The sequence below is a fragment of the Amblyomma maculatum genome, chromosome 11 (genome assembly GCF_055883805.1).
Source record: "Amblyomma maculatum isolate TAMU_Amacu chromosome 11, ASM5588380v1, whole genome shotgun sequence".
NCBI classification, from domain to species: Eukaryota; Metazoa; Arthropoda; class Arachnida; order Ixodida; family Ixodidae; genus Amblyomma; species Amblyomma maculatum.
In genome coordinates, this window is record NC_139354.1 from 6,171,053 (window position 1) to 6,194,026 (window position 22,974).

At 44.1% G+C, this 22,974-nt stretch overlaps 1 protein-coding gene and 1 long non-coding RNA gene across 2 annotated transcripts in view; one reads left to right on the plus strand and one right to left on the minus strand.

Moving 5' to 3' along the window:
* Nucleotides 1-22,974, plus strand: part of rdgA (retinal degeneration A) — a 540,908-nt gene that overhangs the window by 150,618 nt on the left and 367,316 nt on the right. The window lies entirely within an intron of this gene.
* The window catches only part of LOC146172716 (uncharacterized), a 78,158-nt gene continuing 55,922 nt past the window's right edge, over nt 739-22,974 (minus strand). The window contains exon 3 of the long non-coding RNA XR_014702378.1: nt 739-1,055. This is a non-coding gene — a long non-coding RNA (uncharacterized LOC146172716). The remainder of the gene's footprint in view (nt 1,056-22,974) is intronic.

Here is a 22,974-nt window from a genome sequence, read left to right on the forward strand (position 1 = left end):
TAAGAAACAATTCTAGACTGAAGGTATATTTGGTCAGACATTTGCAGGAATCCTGTGAGATGAAGTAGGCTTGTGACAAGCGAGTGATCACTCATTGGCAACCGCCAAGCAGCAGCAATAGGACTGCAAAGTGGAAAGTTTTTAGTTAAAGAAAACTTTTTCCAGGACTGGGGCTCAAAGCCGAGACCAGAGCTTCGCCGGGGCAGTCGTTCTACCTACTGAGCTGTTCTGGGAAGTTAGCGTGAGAGAATCTTTAGGGCGAGAGTGTATTGATTGCTAAGTGGAATTTACACGTGGTCTCCCTTTTCTGGTTTATTAATTCACTCGCGTTATCATATGCTAGCCGTCCCGGTTAGCTCAGCTGGTCGAGTGACTGCCCCATTGAGGCTGTGGTACCGGGTTTGAACTAAATATATATCGACGAGGCAAAGGTTTCCTCGTATATGAAGCTTCTGCGTCAGCTGAAATGCTGCGAACATTTAAATTAAATTCAATTGTTTATTTGCATAAAATATAAGGAGGAAGCCAAGGAAAAAAGCTGCACGGAAGCAGCCTGAGGGGCCTTTGACTTCCTTACAAGCAACAGCGCAGGAGCGATGCACGCACGATCCCCGAAAGCGTTGACAATTTTTAGATGACAACATATTCTAAACATAGACAAACAGTAAAATTAATAAACAATCATAAATTACGGCACTTAGTCATTTGCACTGAAAAAGTTTTGTATTTCAAGCATTGAGTACAAAAATTGCTTTCGATATTTTTGATAATCAAAATCGGGCAAATGGTATTCACGGGGAGTCATGCTTCGTTATCTTTAATGCTTCTCATTAATTCAGAGGGTAACATGCTTACTTTCGTTCAACCTCGGTAGAAGGAAGCACCAGCCCTGCTCTATCCGGTCCCATTTTTATTTTCCCAGATACGGTGTTCAATTTGTGGACCGCCATCTGGGCTCAGAACTTCCTTTGACGATGCCGGTCACGCACCATTCGGTCGGCCGTCTTTCGTGGCTGACCACACGGGCTCGGATAACGCCCACTCCTTGAACGTGCCTGGAAATGTTTAAATGAATAATATTGAACCGAAATTCAACACTACACGACAAAACAAAGAAAACGCACAAAACTATTCTCAAGATGGATAAAAATAATTCCTGGCTTCTGTCATTCGTAGCCGCTTTCAAACTGTGACATATTTACCTCTAAGTAGCCACTTTTATCTTTCTAGTTTCTCAGTACTTTCTGATGCCCGTAGCAGTTCCCCCGAATGCTTCCTACGGCTTTAGTAGACAGCTGCGTTGACGCCTAAACTTTACTTGAGGCAAGAAATATAATAGAGTCACGCCGCGGCACGGAATTGAAGCTTTTAACTTCGAGACTAGAAAATTCATGTCATTTCTTTCGCTATTGTCTTCTTTCTTTGTTTGCTCATCTCCCTGGATTAAAACTTCCTCAGCTTCGTGCGTCTCCAAACGCGATGGAGTGAGGGAAACACTTAAAAAGCAGAGGGCTCCGCTCGTTCGTCTCTTGTTTTCCGCGAACTCAGTCACGTACCTCTCGCTTTGCCGAGATTGAGCGGATTCCCGAGGCATGCCACTGCCAAAGTTGCTCCGTGCAGCCATACGCTCGATGCCATCGTCTCCCTCTCCCTACACTCCCCTCGCCTTTTCTGTTGTTATGAAGTGCCTTTCACTCTCCTCTTCCCGCGCCGCCCTTTCGTTCTCGAAGTGCATCTGCCTTCGATTCCTTGATTCGGGCGTCGCACTCATGGCGTGCGTCAGACTCGGGATGAATTTGCCTTTCGAATAGCAACCCGAGAGCCTCTATTGTCTCTTTGTTGAACAAGCCATTGTTTTGCGCCGTCTCTTGGCAACGGTGGAGACGTATATTCCATACGTGCACGTGTGTTTGAGATCATGTGTTCAGGCTGAGAATTTTTTTTTTCCCCAAAAAACGTGATTTCCGAATGGGGATTGCAACTCCGCGAAAGCAGTATGTTTTAGCTGAAATATTGGGGTGTACTGGGGTAAGGGGGGGGGGGGGGGGGTATTTTATCAGCTATTGACGCCGCCATTAAAAACATTACTCGCGATTTCAGGTTACTGACGCCCATTCCTAAGTGTTGAATTTGCGGGCAAATAAACTGCACCACAGCGCTACTCCGCGACTGGGACCTGTTCTAGGCTGCGCGCCTTTACAAAATACTTTAATATCAATAATATCAGGTAAATATTTAATATGACAGCCAGAATTTGTGTTCTAGGAAGCAGTGCCTTAGCTTTCTCGTTTAAATACAGTGGTTCTTCACCAGACAGAGACTGCGAAACTTAAAAGTTTATCCTTCAAGAACTTTGCATCCGCGTAGCACGGCAAAAATTTGGGAGCGCTAAACCTCCTTTTAAACAGCAATAACATACGAGGAAAAATTAAGGGACATTCGTATATGTCCTTTATACCAAGGCCACAGCCAGCGAGACCACTGTGGATGTTCTTTATAAAGCGAGCTTTTTTTTTTTGTGAAGCAGAAATGTAAAGAAACTAAGCCAACCTTTACAAAAAGGCGCAAGATGTAAGTAGGGATATACGATTACTGCTTTTCCAAAGACTGATCCAACACGCATCCCAATCAACATGAACGAAGCAGCCAAAAGGCGAATCAAATACGAATGAAATTGTGGCGGAACAAGATCGACTACAAAGATTATGCATTTACAAATATAGCCGATCCCAAATATATCGTATTGTTGCTTATATCGAACCCTCAGAATATCAAGCAAAACTAAATGCTGGCCGATTTGGTGCATTACTCATAAAAGGAAACATTCACAGCTCTAACAAATAGACAAAAGAACATAGAGGACAGGCGCTGACTCCAACTTCTTTTTCGAAACAACACCAAATTCAAACTTCTAGGCTAGGATCGGAATGCATCAGTGACTACCCAATATCACTATTTAGCGGAGAAAGTCGTCTTTTGAATTTTGCTTAGATAGGGAAGGCCTAAACTGGCATACATGTGTTGCCAACGGGGAAGGAGCATTTGTTGTTTGAAGCAGTTTCAATTTGGTGTTGTTTCGAAAAAGAAGTTGGAGTCGGCGCCTGTCCTTTGCGCCTTTTTGTGAGTGTCTATTTGTTAGCGCTGTGAGTCTTTCCTCAGATAATCGCCTTTAAAATCTTATGCAAAAGTACAAGAAGGTGTAAGCGTTTATTGAACTCCCGTTCAGTGGAACATTCGGTATACTGAAGTGTGCGCCGCGACCCTGCAAGCTGTGCTTTTTCTAATGGCTCACCTACTATAATTTTTCGTCCTCGGAGCCGAGCCGGTTGAGCATCCTTGGATACCTGCTGCGAGCACTAACGCTGCAGAACCATTTGGCGAGGTGAACGTCGTGTCATATCCAAGTGGCCTTCTGTCTGGCTTGCTTGTTTTCAACACGACACTCGTTACATGCGAAAAAGCCAATGTTGATTGCACAAGATACTGTGAGGTGAAGCCAGAGTAGCTTACCGGAGGCTAAGCGGTGGTTGTCTGCTGAAGTAGATGGAGAAATCAACTGTACTTTACTTTAATGGAGGTAATGAAGCGTTTATAGTGTGACACTAACAAAATCACGCCTATTGTGGTGGTCGGTGGCTTTGACAAAGCAGCGCCCAGCAGATTTGAAGTGAATCCCAACCCTAAAGTTACATGCGTCATGCGGCGCTGGGAGCTATGGGTGAGCACCGTGGTCTCCGACGCTCCAGTTTGACTCTACCATATATTTAGAGCACCCGCTCGCGTCCACGGAGTGAATGGTCCACGGTAAGGGTCCGCTCTTCTTTTTGCCACTTTGCGCTAGGTGACGCTCGGCGCGCGAGGGCGCGTACTTGCACCGCGCGGGTCGTCATGCCTGAGGCGAACGGTGGCCTGTCGTCAATACAAGGGCGTGCAGCGAAAGCATTTTGCTAGCTTGGATACTGAGACTTCTGTGCTACAGAGGAGCTCATCTATTGGCATGTTTACTACGCCGAATCATCTACATATCGAACTATTTCGGGATCCCTTTGAGTTCGGTATATCCAGGATCAGCATTTTAAAAATTTAAAGATAAAAATCTGGTCATATTTTTTGTTTAATATTCAGGCGAAATTCCGGTTATTCGCAAAAATATATACCATTCGGAGTTCTAGCGGATATTTATTATTTTATTATTTTATTGTGTCAATTCTGCATTGTAAACATCATTTTCCTTCATAACCTACAATGCCATGTACCCATGTTCTTTCCTCCCCTTCTTTTTTTGTTTTGTTTTTTGCCATGTCCCACTCCCCTCTATAATGCCAACCGGATCAAGAGGGTAACTGAAATAAATAAATAAATATCGCAACAAATTATTTTGCTACAACCGCTTTTTCTCGGAGTGACATAAATCGATTTTTTTTTCTTACCACTTTCTTCAGCGGTGTGTAAATGGCGGATCGCACAAAATCAGTGCCTCAAAAACTATTTTTTTATTCACAACTGTCACCTTGCTGCTTGAATTTTCACGCTGCGCTGCGCCCGTGTCTGAACAGCCTGTCTTTGAATCAAACTGTGAAAACGTTGGTTCGACCACCTCCGACACCATTCGAAACGCACAAGATCCTTGGAACTGGAATTCGTCAGTGATGGCTTCACTTAGATACCCAATGCTCGTAGGTACACAAGACGTCAGTTCAGTACCAGGTTTCTCGCCTCCCGCGTGTAAACACGCCTTCTGATTGAATTCCTAACTTGAGTTAGCAGAGTCGTGAATGAAGGCAATGTAAAGGGTTTTCTTGTCACGTGAAAGCCTTCACCGCTATAATAAGGACAGGATATCTGTGAATTTTTATGCAGAGACTTGTTCTTTCCGCGCGTATAGACAAATACACTTTCCAGATGCACTTTCTTAAGCAGAAATAAGCCTTAACCAAAATTTTAAGATATCTTCTCGGGCTGCAAGAGCCAGATGAAATCGGGCTTTACCTAAAAAAGAAGTGCCCTCGGCCCACCGTATACAATATTGGCATGGTCAAAAAATTCGGAAGGTTTCGTGCAACGAAAGCAAATGGCTGTTTTTTTTTGTTTTGTTTTTTTTACAGATGTTGATGAGTTTGCCGGCCGAAAAAGCGTTTATCGTCGAAGCGCTTGCCCGCGCTACTAACAAAAAAGGGAGGGGGGAAGGGGGAAGATACATCAGTGGGTGGAGCCCTTTGGTTGCCCTTGCCTCAAGTGTCAGTGATTCACGGTATTTGACGGTGCAAGAGTTAAATAAATGAAACGATGATTTCCTTCGCTGTTTAATCTATTTTAACACTGGCAGTGTAGAATTTCAATGCGATGTGATAATGCGGCAGAGGAGTGTGCGCCTCCTAGCTGGCAGAGTAACTTGCGTTAAATAAACTATAATTCCTCTCCAACCAGCCAAACTCGCTATTTAAACAGTGTGTTTAAACGAAGCAGATGTCCTTTTTTGCAGCTTATTTGTCTTCCTTTCTCCCTACCCCTCAGTGCAATACTTATTTTAAACATTGACGTGCAAATCATTGCCTATCTTTCTTTTTGCATTTAGGTTCTTGAAACGAACGCGTTTGCGAACGTTCAGCCGCTTCTCTGCTGTGCATAACAAAAGAAAAAATATATAAGACATTGCGGAACAGCTGTCGACAGCAAAACCGCCCATTTCATCATGTTTTTTCGCGGATTGATATCATCTACTACAAGAATATTTCACTCGAAACATAACTCCATGGTGAAGACGTAAGTCAACGCGAATCAAAATACAGATGACATCAAATCTGCAAAAGCATATCTGGAAGTAGTCTTCTCATGAAAATCAGCGCCTTGAAAACCACAACCGCGAAAAAAAAAAAAAGCCATCCCACTTTCTGAAGTTTGCCTTTTTCATTTGGTAGGGCTTTCTCTGTCGTCTTGGTGCGCTCTCGCTCATTTCCCACGAATTGAAAAATGAAGCGTCATTTCGGAGAGCTGCTAGCTCTGGACATTCCTTTCGGAAATGCGGCACAAGCTTGCTGGATTTCTTATGTAAGCTGTCACCGTATATACCCCGGGCTTTGGTTTCTCTGTACCCGCTTTTGTCGCGCTCCTTTCCTCCTGATGTCTCGTCAATATATTAGCTGTCTTGAGTTTAGAATACCACTGAAAACGTGATTTAAAATGCCTATTCGATGTGTAGAACAGCGCGAAAAAACGACAGGGACGAAGGAAGACAACAGGACGAGCGCTGTCTTCCTTAAATAAAGTTAAATTGGTTCACAGGAAGGGAAAGGCGCAGTAACTGTCACACTTGCTTTGTGGACACCCGAACCGCGCCGTAAGGGAAGGGAGGAAGGTGGGAATGAAAGTGGAAAGAGAGAAAGAGGAGCCGTAGTGGAGGGCTACGAGGTAATTTCGACCACCTGGGGATCTTTAACGTGCGCTGACATCGCACAGCACACGGACGCCACTTCGTTTCGCCTCCATCGAAACGCAGCCGCCGCGGTCGGGTTCGAACCCGGGAACTCCGGCACAGTAGTCGGGCGTCTTACCACTGCACCACCCCGGCGGGGCCTGTCTTCCTTCGTCCCTGTCGTTTTTTTCGCGATGTTCTACGGAATGGATTACCAACGTTCCCAAGCTTCTGTTTTAACCTATTCGATGCTTCCGCATAAGCTAAGCTCGCGTAAAATAAGCCGAAGAATAGGAAAAGTTGCGTTTATATCAATCGCAGCTGCGAATTTAGATTGTGACAATCTTTGTTAATCGCTGCAAAATAATTTGTATTAACTTTCATGTCCAGCACAACGCGCATAAAATATGTAAGGGCATACCTTTTCAGAGCTGAAACTATTGTGACATTCTTCTGGATATAGTTGTCATAATAGTATTCAGCCGGTGATTTGGATAACACTTACTTAAATGTCTTTCCAGGATCAGCTGTTCTCCAGTTGGTGTCACCAGCTATGACAGTTATTGTCGATGACAGCGCGCAGGGCGAAATATTTTTTCGAGGTCTCTAATTTATGCCTCAACTTCGAATAATTATAATAACATCCAAGTGTCTCTACGGTAAAAGAACAGTTGCCCGCCGAACCCACAAGGCTAATACAATACGTGGAATAAAGTCACCTCAACTTCGACCCTAGGAAAGGACAAGCTCGAGTAGTCGTTAGGCGGTAAAAAATTCCAGGTCCTCTGCGCAAAAAAATAGAAACAGATAGACTGAAAATCACGAAACTAGGCATCTCGCGTGCTCCTGCAACCAAAATCACATAGGAGAGAAGAAGTTGGGGACAAAAAAGCTTGTTCGGTTTCTTATTTTCATACAGTTGTTCAGTCATTTGTCTCTTTTAGTGGCGTAGAGTCGAAAAGGACAATCCCGCAGCGCTCTGTTATTATCCAAGCGAGGCGTTCCGCCCTGGACGTGTTTTTACGGTCATATACACTTGTAGTCCATACATCGCGAAAACAATAAACTAAAGAAAAGTAAAATGAGGCACTTTTCTCCCCAGAGAAACTTCATATTTTTCTCTTTTGCTGGTAGAGAACAAGCCTCCTAAAGGCAGTGCGGAGCGCCCAAGGATATCGGCGCGTTCTAGTTGAGTTATTTGCCTAAGTCAAGAAAATAAATTGACAAAGCTAAAACAGAGACAAGGGTAGTAATGAAGAGCTGGTACCAATGTGCAATGTCCCAGCCGCTTTAATCTTTCTTACGTGATTTTTTTGTTTCCTCATTGTTGCCGTCATTGTTTTTTGGCCTCTGCCGCAAAACTGAATTCCAGTGGAGTGCTAGCCACCGTGAGAGCGAATGCCGGCGCGCGAATTGGCACTATTGTTTCCCGCCTTTTCTCATTTCCCCTTGCCTTTTTTCCCTCTTCGCTCAAAGCGTGGCGTGTCCGGAAGATTGGGCATCGATTTGCCGTCAACAAATCGAAGCGCTGCTCCCGCCTCTGCCTTCCAGCTCTTTCTTTTCATTTTATTTTTGCGCCGCCCACACGCTTACGATCGCCACTTTCGCACGCCGCAACAGCTCGCTGCCCACCTCCATCTAGTTTCTGCGCTATAGCAGCAGCTTTTTTTCTGCACCTTATCCTCTTACTTTATTCTTGTCCTGATGTCAGAGTATAAGCTACCCGGGTGCTGATTGTGCGGTGGTATTTTCAGAAAAAAATAAATAAATAATGTAAAAACACAGGTGCAGCCCTCTTCTTTCCTCCTTCCCGTTGTGCGTGTGTTTGTGGGTTGCATTCTCCACACGTTTCCATTCGTGGAGAACTATTCCGCGTAATGTTCGCTGTGGCTGTGTGCTTCTAAACAGGTAGCGGCTGGCACATGGGCAGAATTTGCTTTGGATGTATGTGGCCCCTTCGTATTTCATGGTTATTTCTGAATCATATATTATGCCATATAATATTATAGCATAATTATATCTCGCCTATAGAATTATTGCAGTCCATATTATGTCAGAACAGAATATTAAAGAAAACTCTCAAGTTCTCTTCGCTTCACTGATTGTGAATTCTTCCGTAAAGCCACACGCACACGCACACGTACACACACACACACACACACAAACACACACACGCACACATACACACACACACACGCACGCACACACACACACACGCACACGCACGCACACACACACATCCGATATCTTGTTTAAAAGGTCCGACATTTGAGTGTAATTGACTTTAGAGGTATTCCACAAGGCCTAGACTATTGGTTCTACCCATCATGGCTCTGACATAGTGTTTTACAAGCCACTAAAGAGTTTTATCTAATATAGCGCCAGGGCTGTTTGATGGATTATACGGCGGACACCAGGTAAAATGCAGAACACTTCAATTAGTTATTTAACGAAGTACGTACATTAATTACTTTTACTTTTTCATTTAATGGGTGTGTTACATATCTCGAATTGTAGCTCGTCCTCCAAATAGTGCAGCCAGTAAAAAAAAAAAGAGTTTTGAAAAAATTGCTACGCCTATTGGATTCACATCGTAATTCAGGGCCAGCGGGAGCGTCCGGAGTAATTCGCTCCACTTCGCCGTTTTAAGGCCGTATTACGAGCTCGATGGATGCGCGCATTAGGTGCCGAAGCAGCGGCACCATGAAGGCCGTGATAGAAGTGAATTTGCCTACGAACCGCCGTGCGCCCCTCTGGCTCTCAGGTGAATTTAGCAAAGTGACGAAATCTCTGGGTGTAGCGATCTGCGTCACACAGGCGGCTTTGTTACGATGTGAAGCCGCCTATCAGAGGGACATTCGTGGGCGTTCTAACGCGCACTATAATTCTGTTCGATTTTATTTTGCTCAGTTGCGCTAATTCAAAGACGAGCTGCAATTCTGCAGTTACAACATATTCCCTAAGGTGGGAATTGTAAAGTTAATCAAAACATCTTGTTGATGACCGTACTATTTAAATTAATCCGCCTCGTGCTGGTGTCCATTATAGCCCCTTTAAAAAATTTTGGACCATAAAATAAACCATGCGTGCAGGGTGTCCCAGCTAAAATGGAACAATTTTAAAATCCTAAGCCTCTTTCCCAACTGAACTCAAGTAAGAATTGTTCAAACTAATACAAATTTTCCGCTGGTATTTTTATCCTTCACCGTTTTGAATATTCAATCGACATCAACCAATTACCTTCTTTAAATATTGCTCTAAACGCCCAGGTTTAATAGAAAAGTCATCGAGTGCCATGGAAGTAGTCCAACCCAGGTGTTTTTGATCAGAAACTTTAGCGTAGCCACTTTCATTCGGAAAAAGTGAAAGCCCGCGATCTTTTAAAAATACCACTACGTCGCTCCCAGCGCCCGTATTCTCAACGATTACAGCGCGCACATACACGACTGAGCAAAGGAAGCAACATACGCCTGCTAGTAACGTGGGAGACTAGTCTGCGATACGAATTTGAAGCGAAGGAGACAGGCACCTTCAACTGCATGCTTTAATCACCTCAGCACGCAACGTGTCCTAACACCGCGGAAGTAGTCACGGGAGGAGGAGTCGAGAGGTTGCAGTCACAGCAGTGCGATGAGCGGAGAGGGTGCGGTATGAGAAGAAGAACGAGTGCAAAGAGCATCGCGCTAACGGCCACGAGGTGACACATGCCCAACAAGGCAAGCGGACATCGCATGAACCAGCTTTCGCCTTCATAGATCTTGACGCCCCTACGTGCCTCTGCTGTGTTTTATACTTTGTTGTTTGCTTTTTTTGTCGGGCGAGAGCCTCGCTCGATCTATTTATTACGCGTGTTGCTGAGGCAACGAAAACAAATAATGTTCGCAAGAATGCTCGACCATAGCAACTCTTTCTCTCTCAATCTCTCATTTCTTGCTTCCGCACACGTTTTATGGCCAGTAAAGTGTAATTCAGAAGGGTAGATACGTGGGCTTGTTGGTATATGATCGAAGGGAACAAAATGTAGCGCACCAAGACAAGGACAGAGAAAGCAGACACACACAGCGCTGTGTGTGTCTTCTTTGTCTGTCCTTGTCTTGGTGCGCTACATTTTGTTCCCTTCGTTCAGTAAATTGTCTTTCATATTCGCATCACTGCCACTTCACTCTCGCTTCCACTTTTAAACACGGCTTCCAAATTAGATACAACGGCGAATAAAACATGGCGGAAAAAATGTTTTTAGAACAGACAATCCCCTGTGCCAGTCATGGCGCCTCACAATTGAATGAACGGCAGCAAACGGTCGAATTGCATTAGCTTTTCGAAACTTTCCCCGCCTGAACTCAAATTTTAGAGGCACTTTCATCTCGCATGCGCAACAAAATAAAAAATAAAAAAGTGCGAGGACTGATGCAATAGTGTACCCCCTTCGCCGTGCCTCCTTCCCCGTGCCGTCTATTTTGCCTAAATTCATCTTCGTCATGCATTTTTAACGTAATCTACTTTGTGATGTGTTCTACAGTATAGAGATCCTCACAAATGCAGTTCTCCGTACCTTCTTACCTATATAGCACTAATCGCAAGTAAATTGACCCCCCTTTTTTTTTCCTCCCTACTTCGCAACAACATTGCGAGAAAAAAAAAAAAAAGAATAGTTCAAAACGAAGTGCCATGCTTTGAAATCACAACCCAATGTTTTGGGTTTTTTTTTTTTTTCAGTTTCATTTCATTGCGCTGATTGAGCGAAAGCTTGAAAATCAAATCATTTAAAGGACGTCCGACAAGTGTTTCTTAAGAGGCGCGCTTTGTCAAATTTTACTCTGGATAAACTGCCTATATAGTTACACAAATAAATGCAGAAAAGACAAAATTTCTTAACCCCTGGACTATCAACTCTGTAGTGTTCTTTTTTTTGTTATTTTGAAGTATTTCAAGTGATTCAGCCTTAACGACACGTGGTCCGAGCAGCGGAGGATACACCAAAGTTAGTAAGCCCGAAATACCGAAGATCTGGGAAATTTCGTCTGCCAGGATCCTCCTGTGGCCTTCCATTGCGAGCGCCTTGTTTCGAAATCTTCGAAATTACACACACGCACACACACACGCACACACACACACACGCACGCACGCACGCACGCACGCACACAGACACACACACACACACACATACACACACAGATGCGATGTCAGTGCACGTTAAAGAACCCCAAGTGGTCGAAATTTCTGTAGTTCTCCACTACGGCGTCTCTCATAGCCCGAGTCGCTTTGGGACGTTAAACCCCAAAACCAAGCCAAACCAAACGCACACGCACATACATACAGTCTTTGTCAAATATATACAGCCCAAGGGGTTTGTTTCTAAGCACTCTAACTAGGCTACTGGAAGTAATACAGGTATATAGAGGTATTCATGGAAAAGAGTGAGGACTAGATTTTTCGTCTACGAGATTTAGAGCCTTGCAGGTGCGTAAATAGCTTCGTTAAGAGGCTTAAAAGCAAGACCCTTGGGTCGTATATTTTTGACAAAGACTGTACATACATACATACATACATACATACATACATACATACATACATGCGTACATGCGTACATACATACATACATACATACATACATACATACATACATACATACATACATACATACATACATACATACATACATACATACATACATACATACATACATACATACATACATGCGTACATGCGTACATGCGTACATGCGTACATACATACATACATACATACATACATACATACATACATACATACATACATACATACATACATACATACATACATACATACATACATACATACATACATACATACATGCGTACATGCGTACATACATACATACATGCGTACATGCGTACATACATGCGTACATGCGTACATGCGTACATGCACGCGCACATATATACATATATACATGCATGCTTACATGCATACAATATGGGGCGTTTTACGTTTGGTTGATTCCCGGCTGCGGCGGCCGCTTTTCGATGGAGGCGAAAAGAAAGGCGTCCGTGTGCTATGCGAAGTCACTGCAAGTGTTAAAGAACGCCAGTATAGTTATAATTTCTGGAGACCTCCACTATGGCGTCTCCCATAGCCTGAGTTGGTTTGGAACGTTAAACCACCTTAAACCAACCAAACATCTGGTTCATAACGCGAGGGGATAAAGTTTAACTATGCGCCGTTACGAAGCATAGGTACACCCCGTGTATATTACGTTTAGCCTACGTTTTCAGGAACGTTACGAAGCAACACCAGGCAGTTCTTTTTCACCGTTTCCTATGCTCATGATGACCTTGCATAATACACTCTTTCACACAAGCGCGCACAATACACTCGGAACACACTGTTGCAGCACCCGCACGAGGTATTAGTACTTGTAATTTTCTTTCAGCTTGTCTAAAGCAGTTAATACAGCAAGCTATTGTATTGTATAACGCAAATACAAACCATGCTTGCGCACCGCATAAGCATAGTTGAGTACAGGTTAATTGAGGCAGAGAGAGAGAGAGAGAAAGAGGCCATCATGCGGTATTCAATGCCGTAATATACACCCACGGCTGACGGAGGTCATTTCGTAGGTTTGTTGCAATAATTTCTTAAGTGTCGTTCACGCCTGGCAGTTTCTCTTGTGACTGATGCCCGGACAATAAATGCGATTTCGCGCCGCGGAATGCCTTAGGAAAGGGCACCGAGGGCATTTCAATGGAGTGCCGTAATTGTTAACATATCTGTCTGGTGTTCTACGTGACCGCACCTTAAAAACAGTTGATCGAAATCGAACTCTACCGGTCCACTTCGGTGTTTCTCATCATCTAACTGCCGCTTAAGGAGGTTAAATACCTTAAACTATTTCGTTCCTTACTATGCATACCACGCCATATTGTATCATGCCGTTCGCACCGCTCTCTCCCAACTATACCGTAGCACACTACAAGGAGCGGGAATCAGGGCTTTCATCTTCGCATTACCACCCTTGGTTTATCGATCGTATCTCTAGTCATGTGTACATCAGTGACATTTAATCAAGATATGCGCGCTTCTGCTCGTATTTCGTAGTATGTGATGCTGCTAACCTTGCGTTGACAGTGTCTGTTATTCTGTGACTTCGCGACCCAATTCCAGCTCCGACACATGCACACTTTGACGCCCTCTCCCCTAAGCGCCTCCTTTTATTCACTGTTTGCGATTTTATCTCTGAGCATCGGGCGAGTTTGCTTAGTGGGAACAGGGTTTCATTATCGCCAAAGTCCAAGTCCACGGCAGAGACAAAGTCTCTGACGAGAAGAAAATAGCTCGCCCTCGCGTGCTTTCGTATGCACAAGGAGGCTCTTCAAGCGCGTAAGTGAGTAGCCTTAATTGAACGTGGCACGCGAGCCGTTAACAAGATTACCTAAGACGAGGTCTGGAAGGAAGAGCAGCTCAGTCCGCGGGTATTTGCGCCCGATCGCCGAGTCCTAGCTTTTACCAAGACGTACTTGCTGGCCATCGGCTATTGGCAGTTTCACAGCCTTCAACTTAATCGCCCGACTACTGAGGTGGGAACAACTGTGTGTGCTTGTGTTGGTTTCGTATTTTGGTTTCTGCGTCGAGCATATATTAGGACTGCTGAAAACAAAAGTAATAAAAATGCGTGAATGTTTTTGTGCTATGCTGTCATGAGCTTTTGTCTTAATTCAATAATGTTTATTCACTTACTAACTCATGAGCGCACAGACTCGTGGCACCTCCTGCGCGGTGACAAAAATGGAGGGCGCCACGTGTCTGCGGCGCCCTATTTGCGTAAATTAGGGCTCACAAGAAACAGTGCAGTGCGATGGGCTGGCAGGTTAACAAGAGAGGAGTAAAGGTTGCAGCAATGCCAAAGTGGTTTAAGGAGCGAGGTTGGCGTTTTCACGCTGCCGCATTTGCAAATATCGCTGGAGGCTCTACCTGAAGGGAGCCTGCATATGTTCGGTAGAGGGTATAGGTGTTTTACGTTTCTGTTTCTCGTCCCCATTCCGGAGTCTTCGCCCAGGAAACCGAATGATTCAAGAGAGGGTGGCGTGAGAGCTCTAATTCTGGCACATTAAAGCCTTGGAGTATATTTCAATCAACAATTGTCATGGAATACACATAGAGATGCCACGATAAACAAAACAGCTAAGGTAGTAGGCATTCTGTCAAGGCTCCGGTATTTTTTACCACAGTGTGTTAAAAAAGAAATTATATTTCAGTCCCTATTCTCTTCCGTTATAGGTTACTGCTTTTTGGTTTGGGGAACCACCACATTTTCTAATATCACCAAGCTTTTCAAACTGCAAAAACGTGCCCCTTAGAATACTCGTCGGCGTTTCCAGAGACACACCTAATGCATCGATTTTTCAAAAACTGAATATAATTCTTCTCCCGCAGCAATACAAGCAAACCTTATTAATTCGCTACAGGACTGCAGCATAAATCCAGTCCTTTTCTTCAGAGAAATGTACAGGCTTGAGCACAAAACTCATAACTATCACACGCATACTAAAAATAATTTCATCCTTCCGCAAACCCGAACAAATTACGGACGACAAAGCATTAATTTTAACATGCCACTTCTGTTAAACACAATAGATTGATTACACTATGGAGATTATATACCCTTTATGAACTGACTGAAACTGTATTTCTATAAAAATGCCTTCTGTTTTGCGTGTATGTCCTTGCTTCATCATTATTTGGAAGTGTCGCGTTGCCGTATTTCTGTTTCTGTAAAAAAAAAAGAAAATAAGACAAAGAAATGTATATCTGTATTGTTATCTGTCGCACCAAAGTTGCCAAGTGTTTTTATGGGGGCGTAGCCCCTCGTCAAGCCTTTGTTAGGCTTTTTGGCTACGCCCCTAACATCTCTGCGATGTTGAAATAAAGATGACTTGACTTGACTTGACTTGACTTGTTGATGGTGTCCCAATTTGAAAAAATCTTAATTGAAAAATCTGAAAAATCTTGAAGTGAGGATGCGTTCAACTAGTGCATCGCAGGATTCGCTAGGATTGAGGCGGTTGCGATTAAGTCGATAGGAATAGAAGATCAGGAGCCTTCTTCAATCCCGATAACTTAGAGAAATTTATTCTTTTGTGTGCGGTTCTTACACAAGGGCGAATTTCTTCTCTGCCTCCAAAACATAGAATACCAGTTGCTCTCCGCTTCTGCTCCGCAGAGCAGAAGGTAATCGTCAAATGTTCTTCAGGAAGCCTTTTATCTCACTATTAGGAGCAACATAAACCAAACCAGCGTAAACTGTAGAACCTCCAATGCTCCTGGTATGAACACCCAAACTCATCGGACTTCCGTTTAAATATGTCTTAGTTACCAGGTGGTATCAGAACTATCTTCAGACTAGCTCAATTTACAAGTAACTACATTATTTTGAATGCTTATGTAATATCTCCTTAGTATTAACACCCTTCACCACTCCTGGGATGCGTCGCGAGAGTCTTCATATTGAAACGTATCCGCCCCGCTTCGGTGCTTCAGTGGTTTCGGGACCCGGCTGCTGTGCCGAAGGACGCGGGGTCAAGTCTCGGCCATGGCGGTCGCTTTTCGGTGGAGGCGGAAAGCAAGGCGCCCGCGTAGTGTGCCATATCAGTGCACGTTAAAAAACCCCAGCTGGTTGAAATTTCTGGAACCCTCCACTACGGCATCTATCATAGTCTGGGTCGCTTTGGGACGTTACACCCCATATAAACGAAGCAAGCCAGACATACAAGCATGTCCTGCACCTTTCGCAATTCGCGCTCTATCTGCGCAGCCATGTAAAGACGACCGCTTTGAGCTTAACCTGTGAGAAGAGGGCTACGTTAGCAGGAGAGAAACATGCAAATAGAATGGGTGCGCGGAAGCGTGATTCTGCTTCCCGCCGTGAGTTCACGTTTCGGCATCATGAGCGATTTCACGTTCGCTCTTATTTCTAAAGCGCTGTTTATGACGATGTCACAAGTGTGGTAACGCGCGTGGTCACTTCGTTAAAGCTAGTGCAACTATTTATAGAGTGAGGACGATCTCTTTTGACACTTAGTTATGAAGGTGCTTCCTTTAGTTACGTGCAGCGCTAAGCTGCCCTTTGTTTCTGCATTACAAAGTTTACGCCGAAACTCATTTAGAACTTTATTTTTCAGAATGGCAACGGTAAAGATTGCCTACCGAAATAATATTTCATGCATCTTTGACCGTTGGACTCATATAGCAATAAAATTATTTATCGAAACTTCAGCATCAACTAGGTTGTACTCTTTTTCACGATGTGATATATCAGAACGATTAATTGAGGCCTAAGTAAGAGAGGTTGAACCTATTTTATCTTAGTTCTAGAAATGACAGCTATGCCGCCTGGTGGTATCTGACATGCGTTACAGACAGTGCTCAAAGAATGTCGTTTTACTATCACGATAAACAGGAAACTAGCATAGCCAAGTAATCCAAAGCGGGGCCGTAAATATTATCACCAGAAAACGGTGTCCCAGTCTTTAAGCCCAGGCTGCTGCTGCTCACTCTATGATGGCAGCAATGGGCGCATCTCCAAGGTTGTTGAAGACTAGGCTGCTCAGGTTTCTCATATCGATCGAACACAAATATGGGGAAAATACGTCGAGTCCAGACAGCAACATTTCAGCAGAGAGAGTGGCGCTGTGGCGTTGCTGCGCTGTTATCGTTTGAACTTTTCCGTCAATACGACAACTAATACGGTATAACTTTCTTTCATCAAGAAGAAAGAAATATGTACTTTAACTAAAGGCATTGTAAGCACCGAGTCATTAAATGTTTTGTCTGTGGAAACCGAAATAAAAAGCCTGCCTTAGGTGCGTAGGCTGCTTGGTCGTACACCATGTCTTGTAACAACAAGGTCATAATAGACAGTGATAAATGGTGAGAAACCGTTGAAATGAATTATTACGCCCTTAAGATTGATTTATCCCAGACATAAAGAAAGTGCAACTTGTTTTTATTTCTTCCGCGATGAAAGGACGCCCAGCGTCTGAAAAACAAAATCGCGGTTTCTTCGCTTATTCGACCATTCTTCGTTATTTTATTCTTGCATCTCTTAAGAAAAAAACACAGTAGAGATATGAAATCAAAGAGACAGTTGGCTGTGGCTGCGGAAAGGTGAATAATGATCTCAACGTCCCGAAATAGCGTCAAGAGATAAACAGCCGTCTAAAGTTGAACGCGTGGAGCAGGAGCGGCCAAGGAGCGAGAGTAGCATTGTCTCTGCCGTTCGTGAAGCCTTCTATCAGGTCCGCCTTCGGCGCCTTGGCCTGGGGCTCTGGCTCCGGCTCGGCTTTTCCGGCCACCCTTAATGACGTTAAGTGAGCCGTTTGTCTTATGAGTGCGCCCATCAGTAAATTACTGTCGGGAACCCAAACCGCCATTCCGCTCTTTCTTTTCTTTCTTCCTCGCTACTGGCTTTCGTGTCTTTTCCTTCCTTATTTTCTTCTTTCTTTTTCGTATTCAACTGGCACATTGTTCTTTTTTCCTTACTTTTGCCACTGCCTGTTCTGTAAGCTAAGGCTGTCGGTGTGTGCAAGGGACCTCCACTGTGCCCTGGATTAATCTAAAGGGGCTCCTTATGCGAACGGAAGGAATAGATGAAGAATAAACTGTTACGAAGACCGTAAGATTGAACCTTTTTTTTTTTTACCGACCTGATGAGCCCAAGCTTTTACGAGGAGCGAGCACAGCTTTATCCTATTCCAGGAAGTGACTGGCTTTCGCCAGAGTTCACTGTGCACCCGGCTCTTTACTAAGGGTCATCTGCTGTAAAATGCGTCAAGTTCCTGTCAAGCTTACCGTAACCTTTAATTAGCACTTAGGTAAGGTCGCAAATGGGTAAGTTTATCTGCCTAATGAGAAGAAAAATTGGAGATGTCGCTAATTGAGAAAAGCTTCGTTTCAACCTGGTTATATTCTAGGTTTCGCTTTAGAGTTTCGAGTATGGTTCAGTAGCTGAACGCTGCCGAAACAATCATGCCAGTATTGATCACTAGGGCTATTAGTAAGCTGCGTGCGCCACTTTCACTTACCTTCAGACATTTATCTTCACACTTGAAAAAACGCAGCGGACAGACACGAGTGTAACCAGTTGTATATGTGTCAAGTATCGAACATTGTAACCCAAGTTCGCCAAACTTTATAAGTTGTAGCTTAGTTCGAACTTCACATCTTTTCTTAAATAAATACCGAACGGCGTTTGAATAAAAATTTCAGTACAGTGAAGTCGTGGAATCTACGTTTTATATGATTGTCGCTGTCGCTTCCTTCTCTTAAACCAACAGCATTTAAAGGCACGTTCACTGGTTTTGCGGAGCTAACGTCGTCGGCGTAACACCATGCACAAATGGGCAGCATAACGAGGCGTCGTGCATGGCGTCGCTGCATTGTGCTGCACTCATCGATCCATCTGCACTGACGTAATTTCTGACGTCACTGCAAAGCATTATGAGACCACAAATGCATACTGCTAAGTAATCCCAACGCAAGGACGTCAACAGTGAAAGCACATTGCCATAACGCCCACTTTGGCAGCGGAGAACGTTAAACAAATACTGAACATAGGACACTCTAAAATAGCTCTGGAAAACTGCATTATACGCACCAACACGTATGTTTCGTGGAATCTTTCGTTACACAGTGGTAAATGTCTTCTTAAGTTATTTTATTTCAACGCCTGGTCCACAAATACACAAATGGAACACCTGCGCCACCTACTATGAGATCTACACACCTCTGTGCAGCTATGCATCTTGGCCCGTAGACAAAAAGAGATAACATCCATTCCCTAGCAGTGGTGCAACAATGCTCTTTCCTTGTTTTCCAGCTCTATTCCTTCGCCGAACGTGTTCGAGACGAGATGAGCACAATGGAAGGATGTTAAGCCCGGGCTCACGCACACAATGCAAGTGCAGCCTCCATCCGTTCGGTGTTGTCGAATTCCTTGAAGGCAGCGGCAGATGGAACGACGTCCTGAAAGACTGACTTCGTTCTCCTCTCGACGGAGAATATTTATAGCGGGCGACCCGCGCGTGTCATTTGAACCGTGTCTTTCTTCGAATGGATTTGCTCTTTTTCTTTTTGGGGCGAGCAAGTGAAAGGGCTTGGAGGTTTGGAGTGGAGGAGGGGGCAGATGGAGGTCATGGAGTTGAGCATATAGTATAGGGCTATAAAATAGAAGTATTCCATTTCGCAGGTCGCTAGGGTTTCACAGCGCTTGTCTTTACTAATTTCTATAGGCACACTGTCAAGGGAGGGGGAGGGCGGTTGAAGGGAAGATTTACAAATGTTGCAGCACAACGTACATTTGTACGCAATGCACACCAATTAAGCTCCATAGTGTATCAAAGGATAAGCATACGAAGGAACCAACAGCCACTGACTTAAAAGAAAGCATAGCGATTTTTTTTTTTTTTTTGTGGTCTTGGTCAATGTGGAACAATCGTGCATTTGAAAAGACGATAATTTAAAAAGTAGAAGAAAAACAGCAACACACTGTTGGCAGAATTCATCCGAGCCCATGACTTACGAATTTCGCCTCCGGTACTACACCGAATAAGCAACGGCAATGGTTGTTCAATATTCAACTCTCTTAAGTACTTGCATTGGATGTAGCCTATTCGCCAAAAATTACGAGGGACTTCAGCGACTAAAGTAGTGAAAGACGAAAGGAGGGCTGCATTCTGCTACGCAACTTACACTGATTAGTAATTAATTAATCAGTCATTAGTAGGCGATTCAATAATTATCATTAATTGGTTAATCAGCGTATTATTTAGTAATCAATTAGTAATTAATAAATAATTATTAATTCATCATTGATTGCATATCGCCATATAAAGCACGCATTCGCCCATACTGTGGTGGTGCTCTGTGATTGGTGGAGACCTCTATGACGTCATCCCGCCTCGGCCAATCAGAGCCGCCGCAAAAGCAGGACACATTTTGTTCACGACAGCATGAGCCATTAAAGGTTTTCGCCTTAAAACGTACACTAACATCACCCTAATCAATAGCGGCGAACATGAAACTTTTGTGAGTGTTACGTGGAGCGTGAGCTAACAGGAAGAGTGGAAGGTGCCCTGTGATAACCCTCCTAGGCTACCTATGGCGTCAAGGGCGTCACACTTTAAACCATCTTTGATGAAATCAGCAAATAAATGTAAGAAAAATGAGGGGATTCGTTATGAGATACATAAGAAGGGAGCCAACAATCACTGACAAAAAAAGCAAGGCATAAGAGAGTCTTTCTTTTTATATCAATTTGAAATTTTGTACTCATGGAGACAATTAGAAAGTAGAGAAAAACACTCACATGCCACCCGTGATAGTATGCATTTGTTTGCTGATGAGTGTGCATTCGATATTAGATTTAGGTATCCTATTTCAGTTCATTAAAACTTCCTGTTAGGCGAGTTGGTAGTTCATCTTGATGTAGGGCATTAAAGCGCAAAGACAAGGACAAGAAAGGCGACACACAGTCACGCACGCACGCGCACGCACACACACACACACACACACACACACACACACACACACACACACACACACACACACACACACACACACACACACACACACACACACACACACACACACACACACACACACACACACACACACACACACACACACACACACACACACACACACACACACACACACACACACACACACACACACACACACACACACACACACACACACACACACACACACACACACACACACACACACACACACACACACACACACACACACACACACACACACACACACACACACACACACACACACACACACACACACACACACACACACACACACACACACACACACACACACACACACACACACACACACACACACACACACACACACACACACACACACACACACACACACACACACACACACACACACACACACACACACACACACACACACACACACACACACACACACACACACACACACACACACACACACACACACACACACACACACACACACACACACACACACACACACACACACACACACACACACACACACACACACACACACACACACACACACACACACACACACACACACACACACACACACACACACACACACACACACACACACACACACACACACACTATTTCAGTTATTGGTAACACTGGGCAAAAAATAACTTGGGACCAATTTTCTCTGTTAAATCTATTGTAATCTGAAAGCACGAGTTTTATTTGTCTTACTTGCTTTACCTCGGTGTAATTGCTGTTTTTTGCATGATACTACCTCATACAAACTTGATGTGGCTATGGTGCGCTGCAGTTTCAGCTTTACATGTGGCTCCAACTAGGAGCTGCCGCATCAAATGATAGCGGTTTAACGCGGCTGGCCTCCGCGCACGCTACACATCTTCTCACCACATTAAGAGTTACGAAAACTGGACAGCCCCCAATACCAATGCCAAGCGCAAGTATAGTTCCATATCTACAGCGCGATAAACGGGACAAGAGAACACAATAACGACAAACACAGCGCTGACTGACAACTGATTTTTTATTGCTTGTCCAGTCGGTATATATACCCCACTGGAAGGCAGAGATAGAAATCAAGACACACAGATCATGAGAACACATAAAATTCACACTACTACAGGGTCGCATCAACATTCGCATTCGAGATAAGCTGTTTCTTTTTCTGATAATGCCACAGATGGTGCACTTATACAACTTTCCGAGAGCCTCGCTATCATTTGTGCTTCCACCACCTCTCTAGTCAACTGGTCACGATGGCTTCCTAAAATCATACACTCATTGTACAAAGGTTGGCAGGCACTCCTATCGTCACCTTCGTCACCTTCCTTGCAGCTGCTGCAGTGCTTAGCCACGTGACCGGTAATAGGGACATGCGTAACATTATAATAATGTTCTTTTAATCTTTCGTTAAGACATCGGCCAGTCTGGCCGATGTAACTCTTCCCACATGATAGCGGCAGGGAATAGATTACACCTTCCTGGCACTTCACAAATTTTTTGGCGTGTCTTTTTCTGCAGCCGCTTGGTTCATCGTTAGCCGAATTAACTTTTTTTACCAGTTTCGAGAGTCGGTTAGGAGCCGAAAAGACAACGTCGACTCCGGCATGCTTGCCAATCTTTCTCAGGTTATGTGATACCTGATGCATATATGGCACCACAGCAAACTTCATCTTCTTTTTATCTGGTCTTTTCTCGCCTTTCACGTCAGTCGACGTTGTCTTTTCGGCTCCTAACCGACTCTCGAAACTGGTAAAAAAAGTTAATTCGGCTAACGATGAACCAAGCGGCTGCAGAAAAAGACACGCCAAAAAATTTGTGAAGTGCCAGGAAGGTGTAATCTATTCCCTGCCGCTATCATGTGGGAAGAGTTACATCGGCCAGACTGGCCGATGTCTTAACGAAAGATTAAAAGAACATTATTATAATGTTACGCATGTCCCTATTACCGGTCACGTGGCTAAGCACTGCAGCAGCTGCAAGGAAGGTGACGAAGGTGACGAT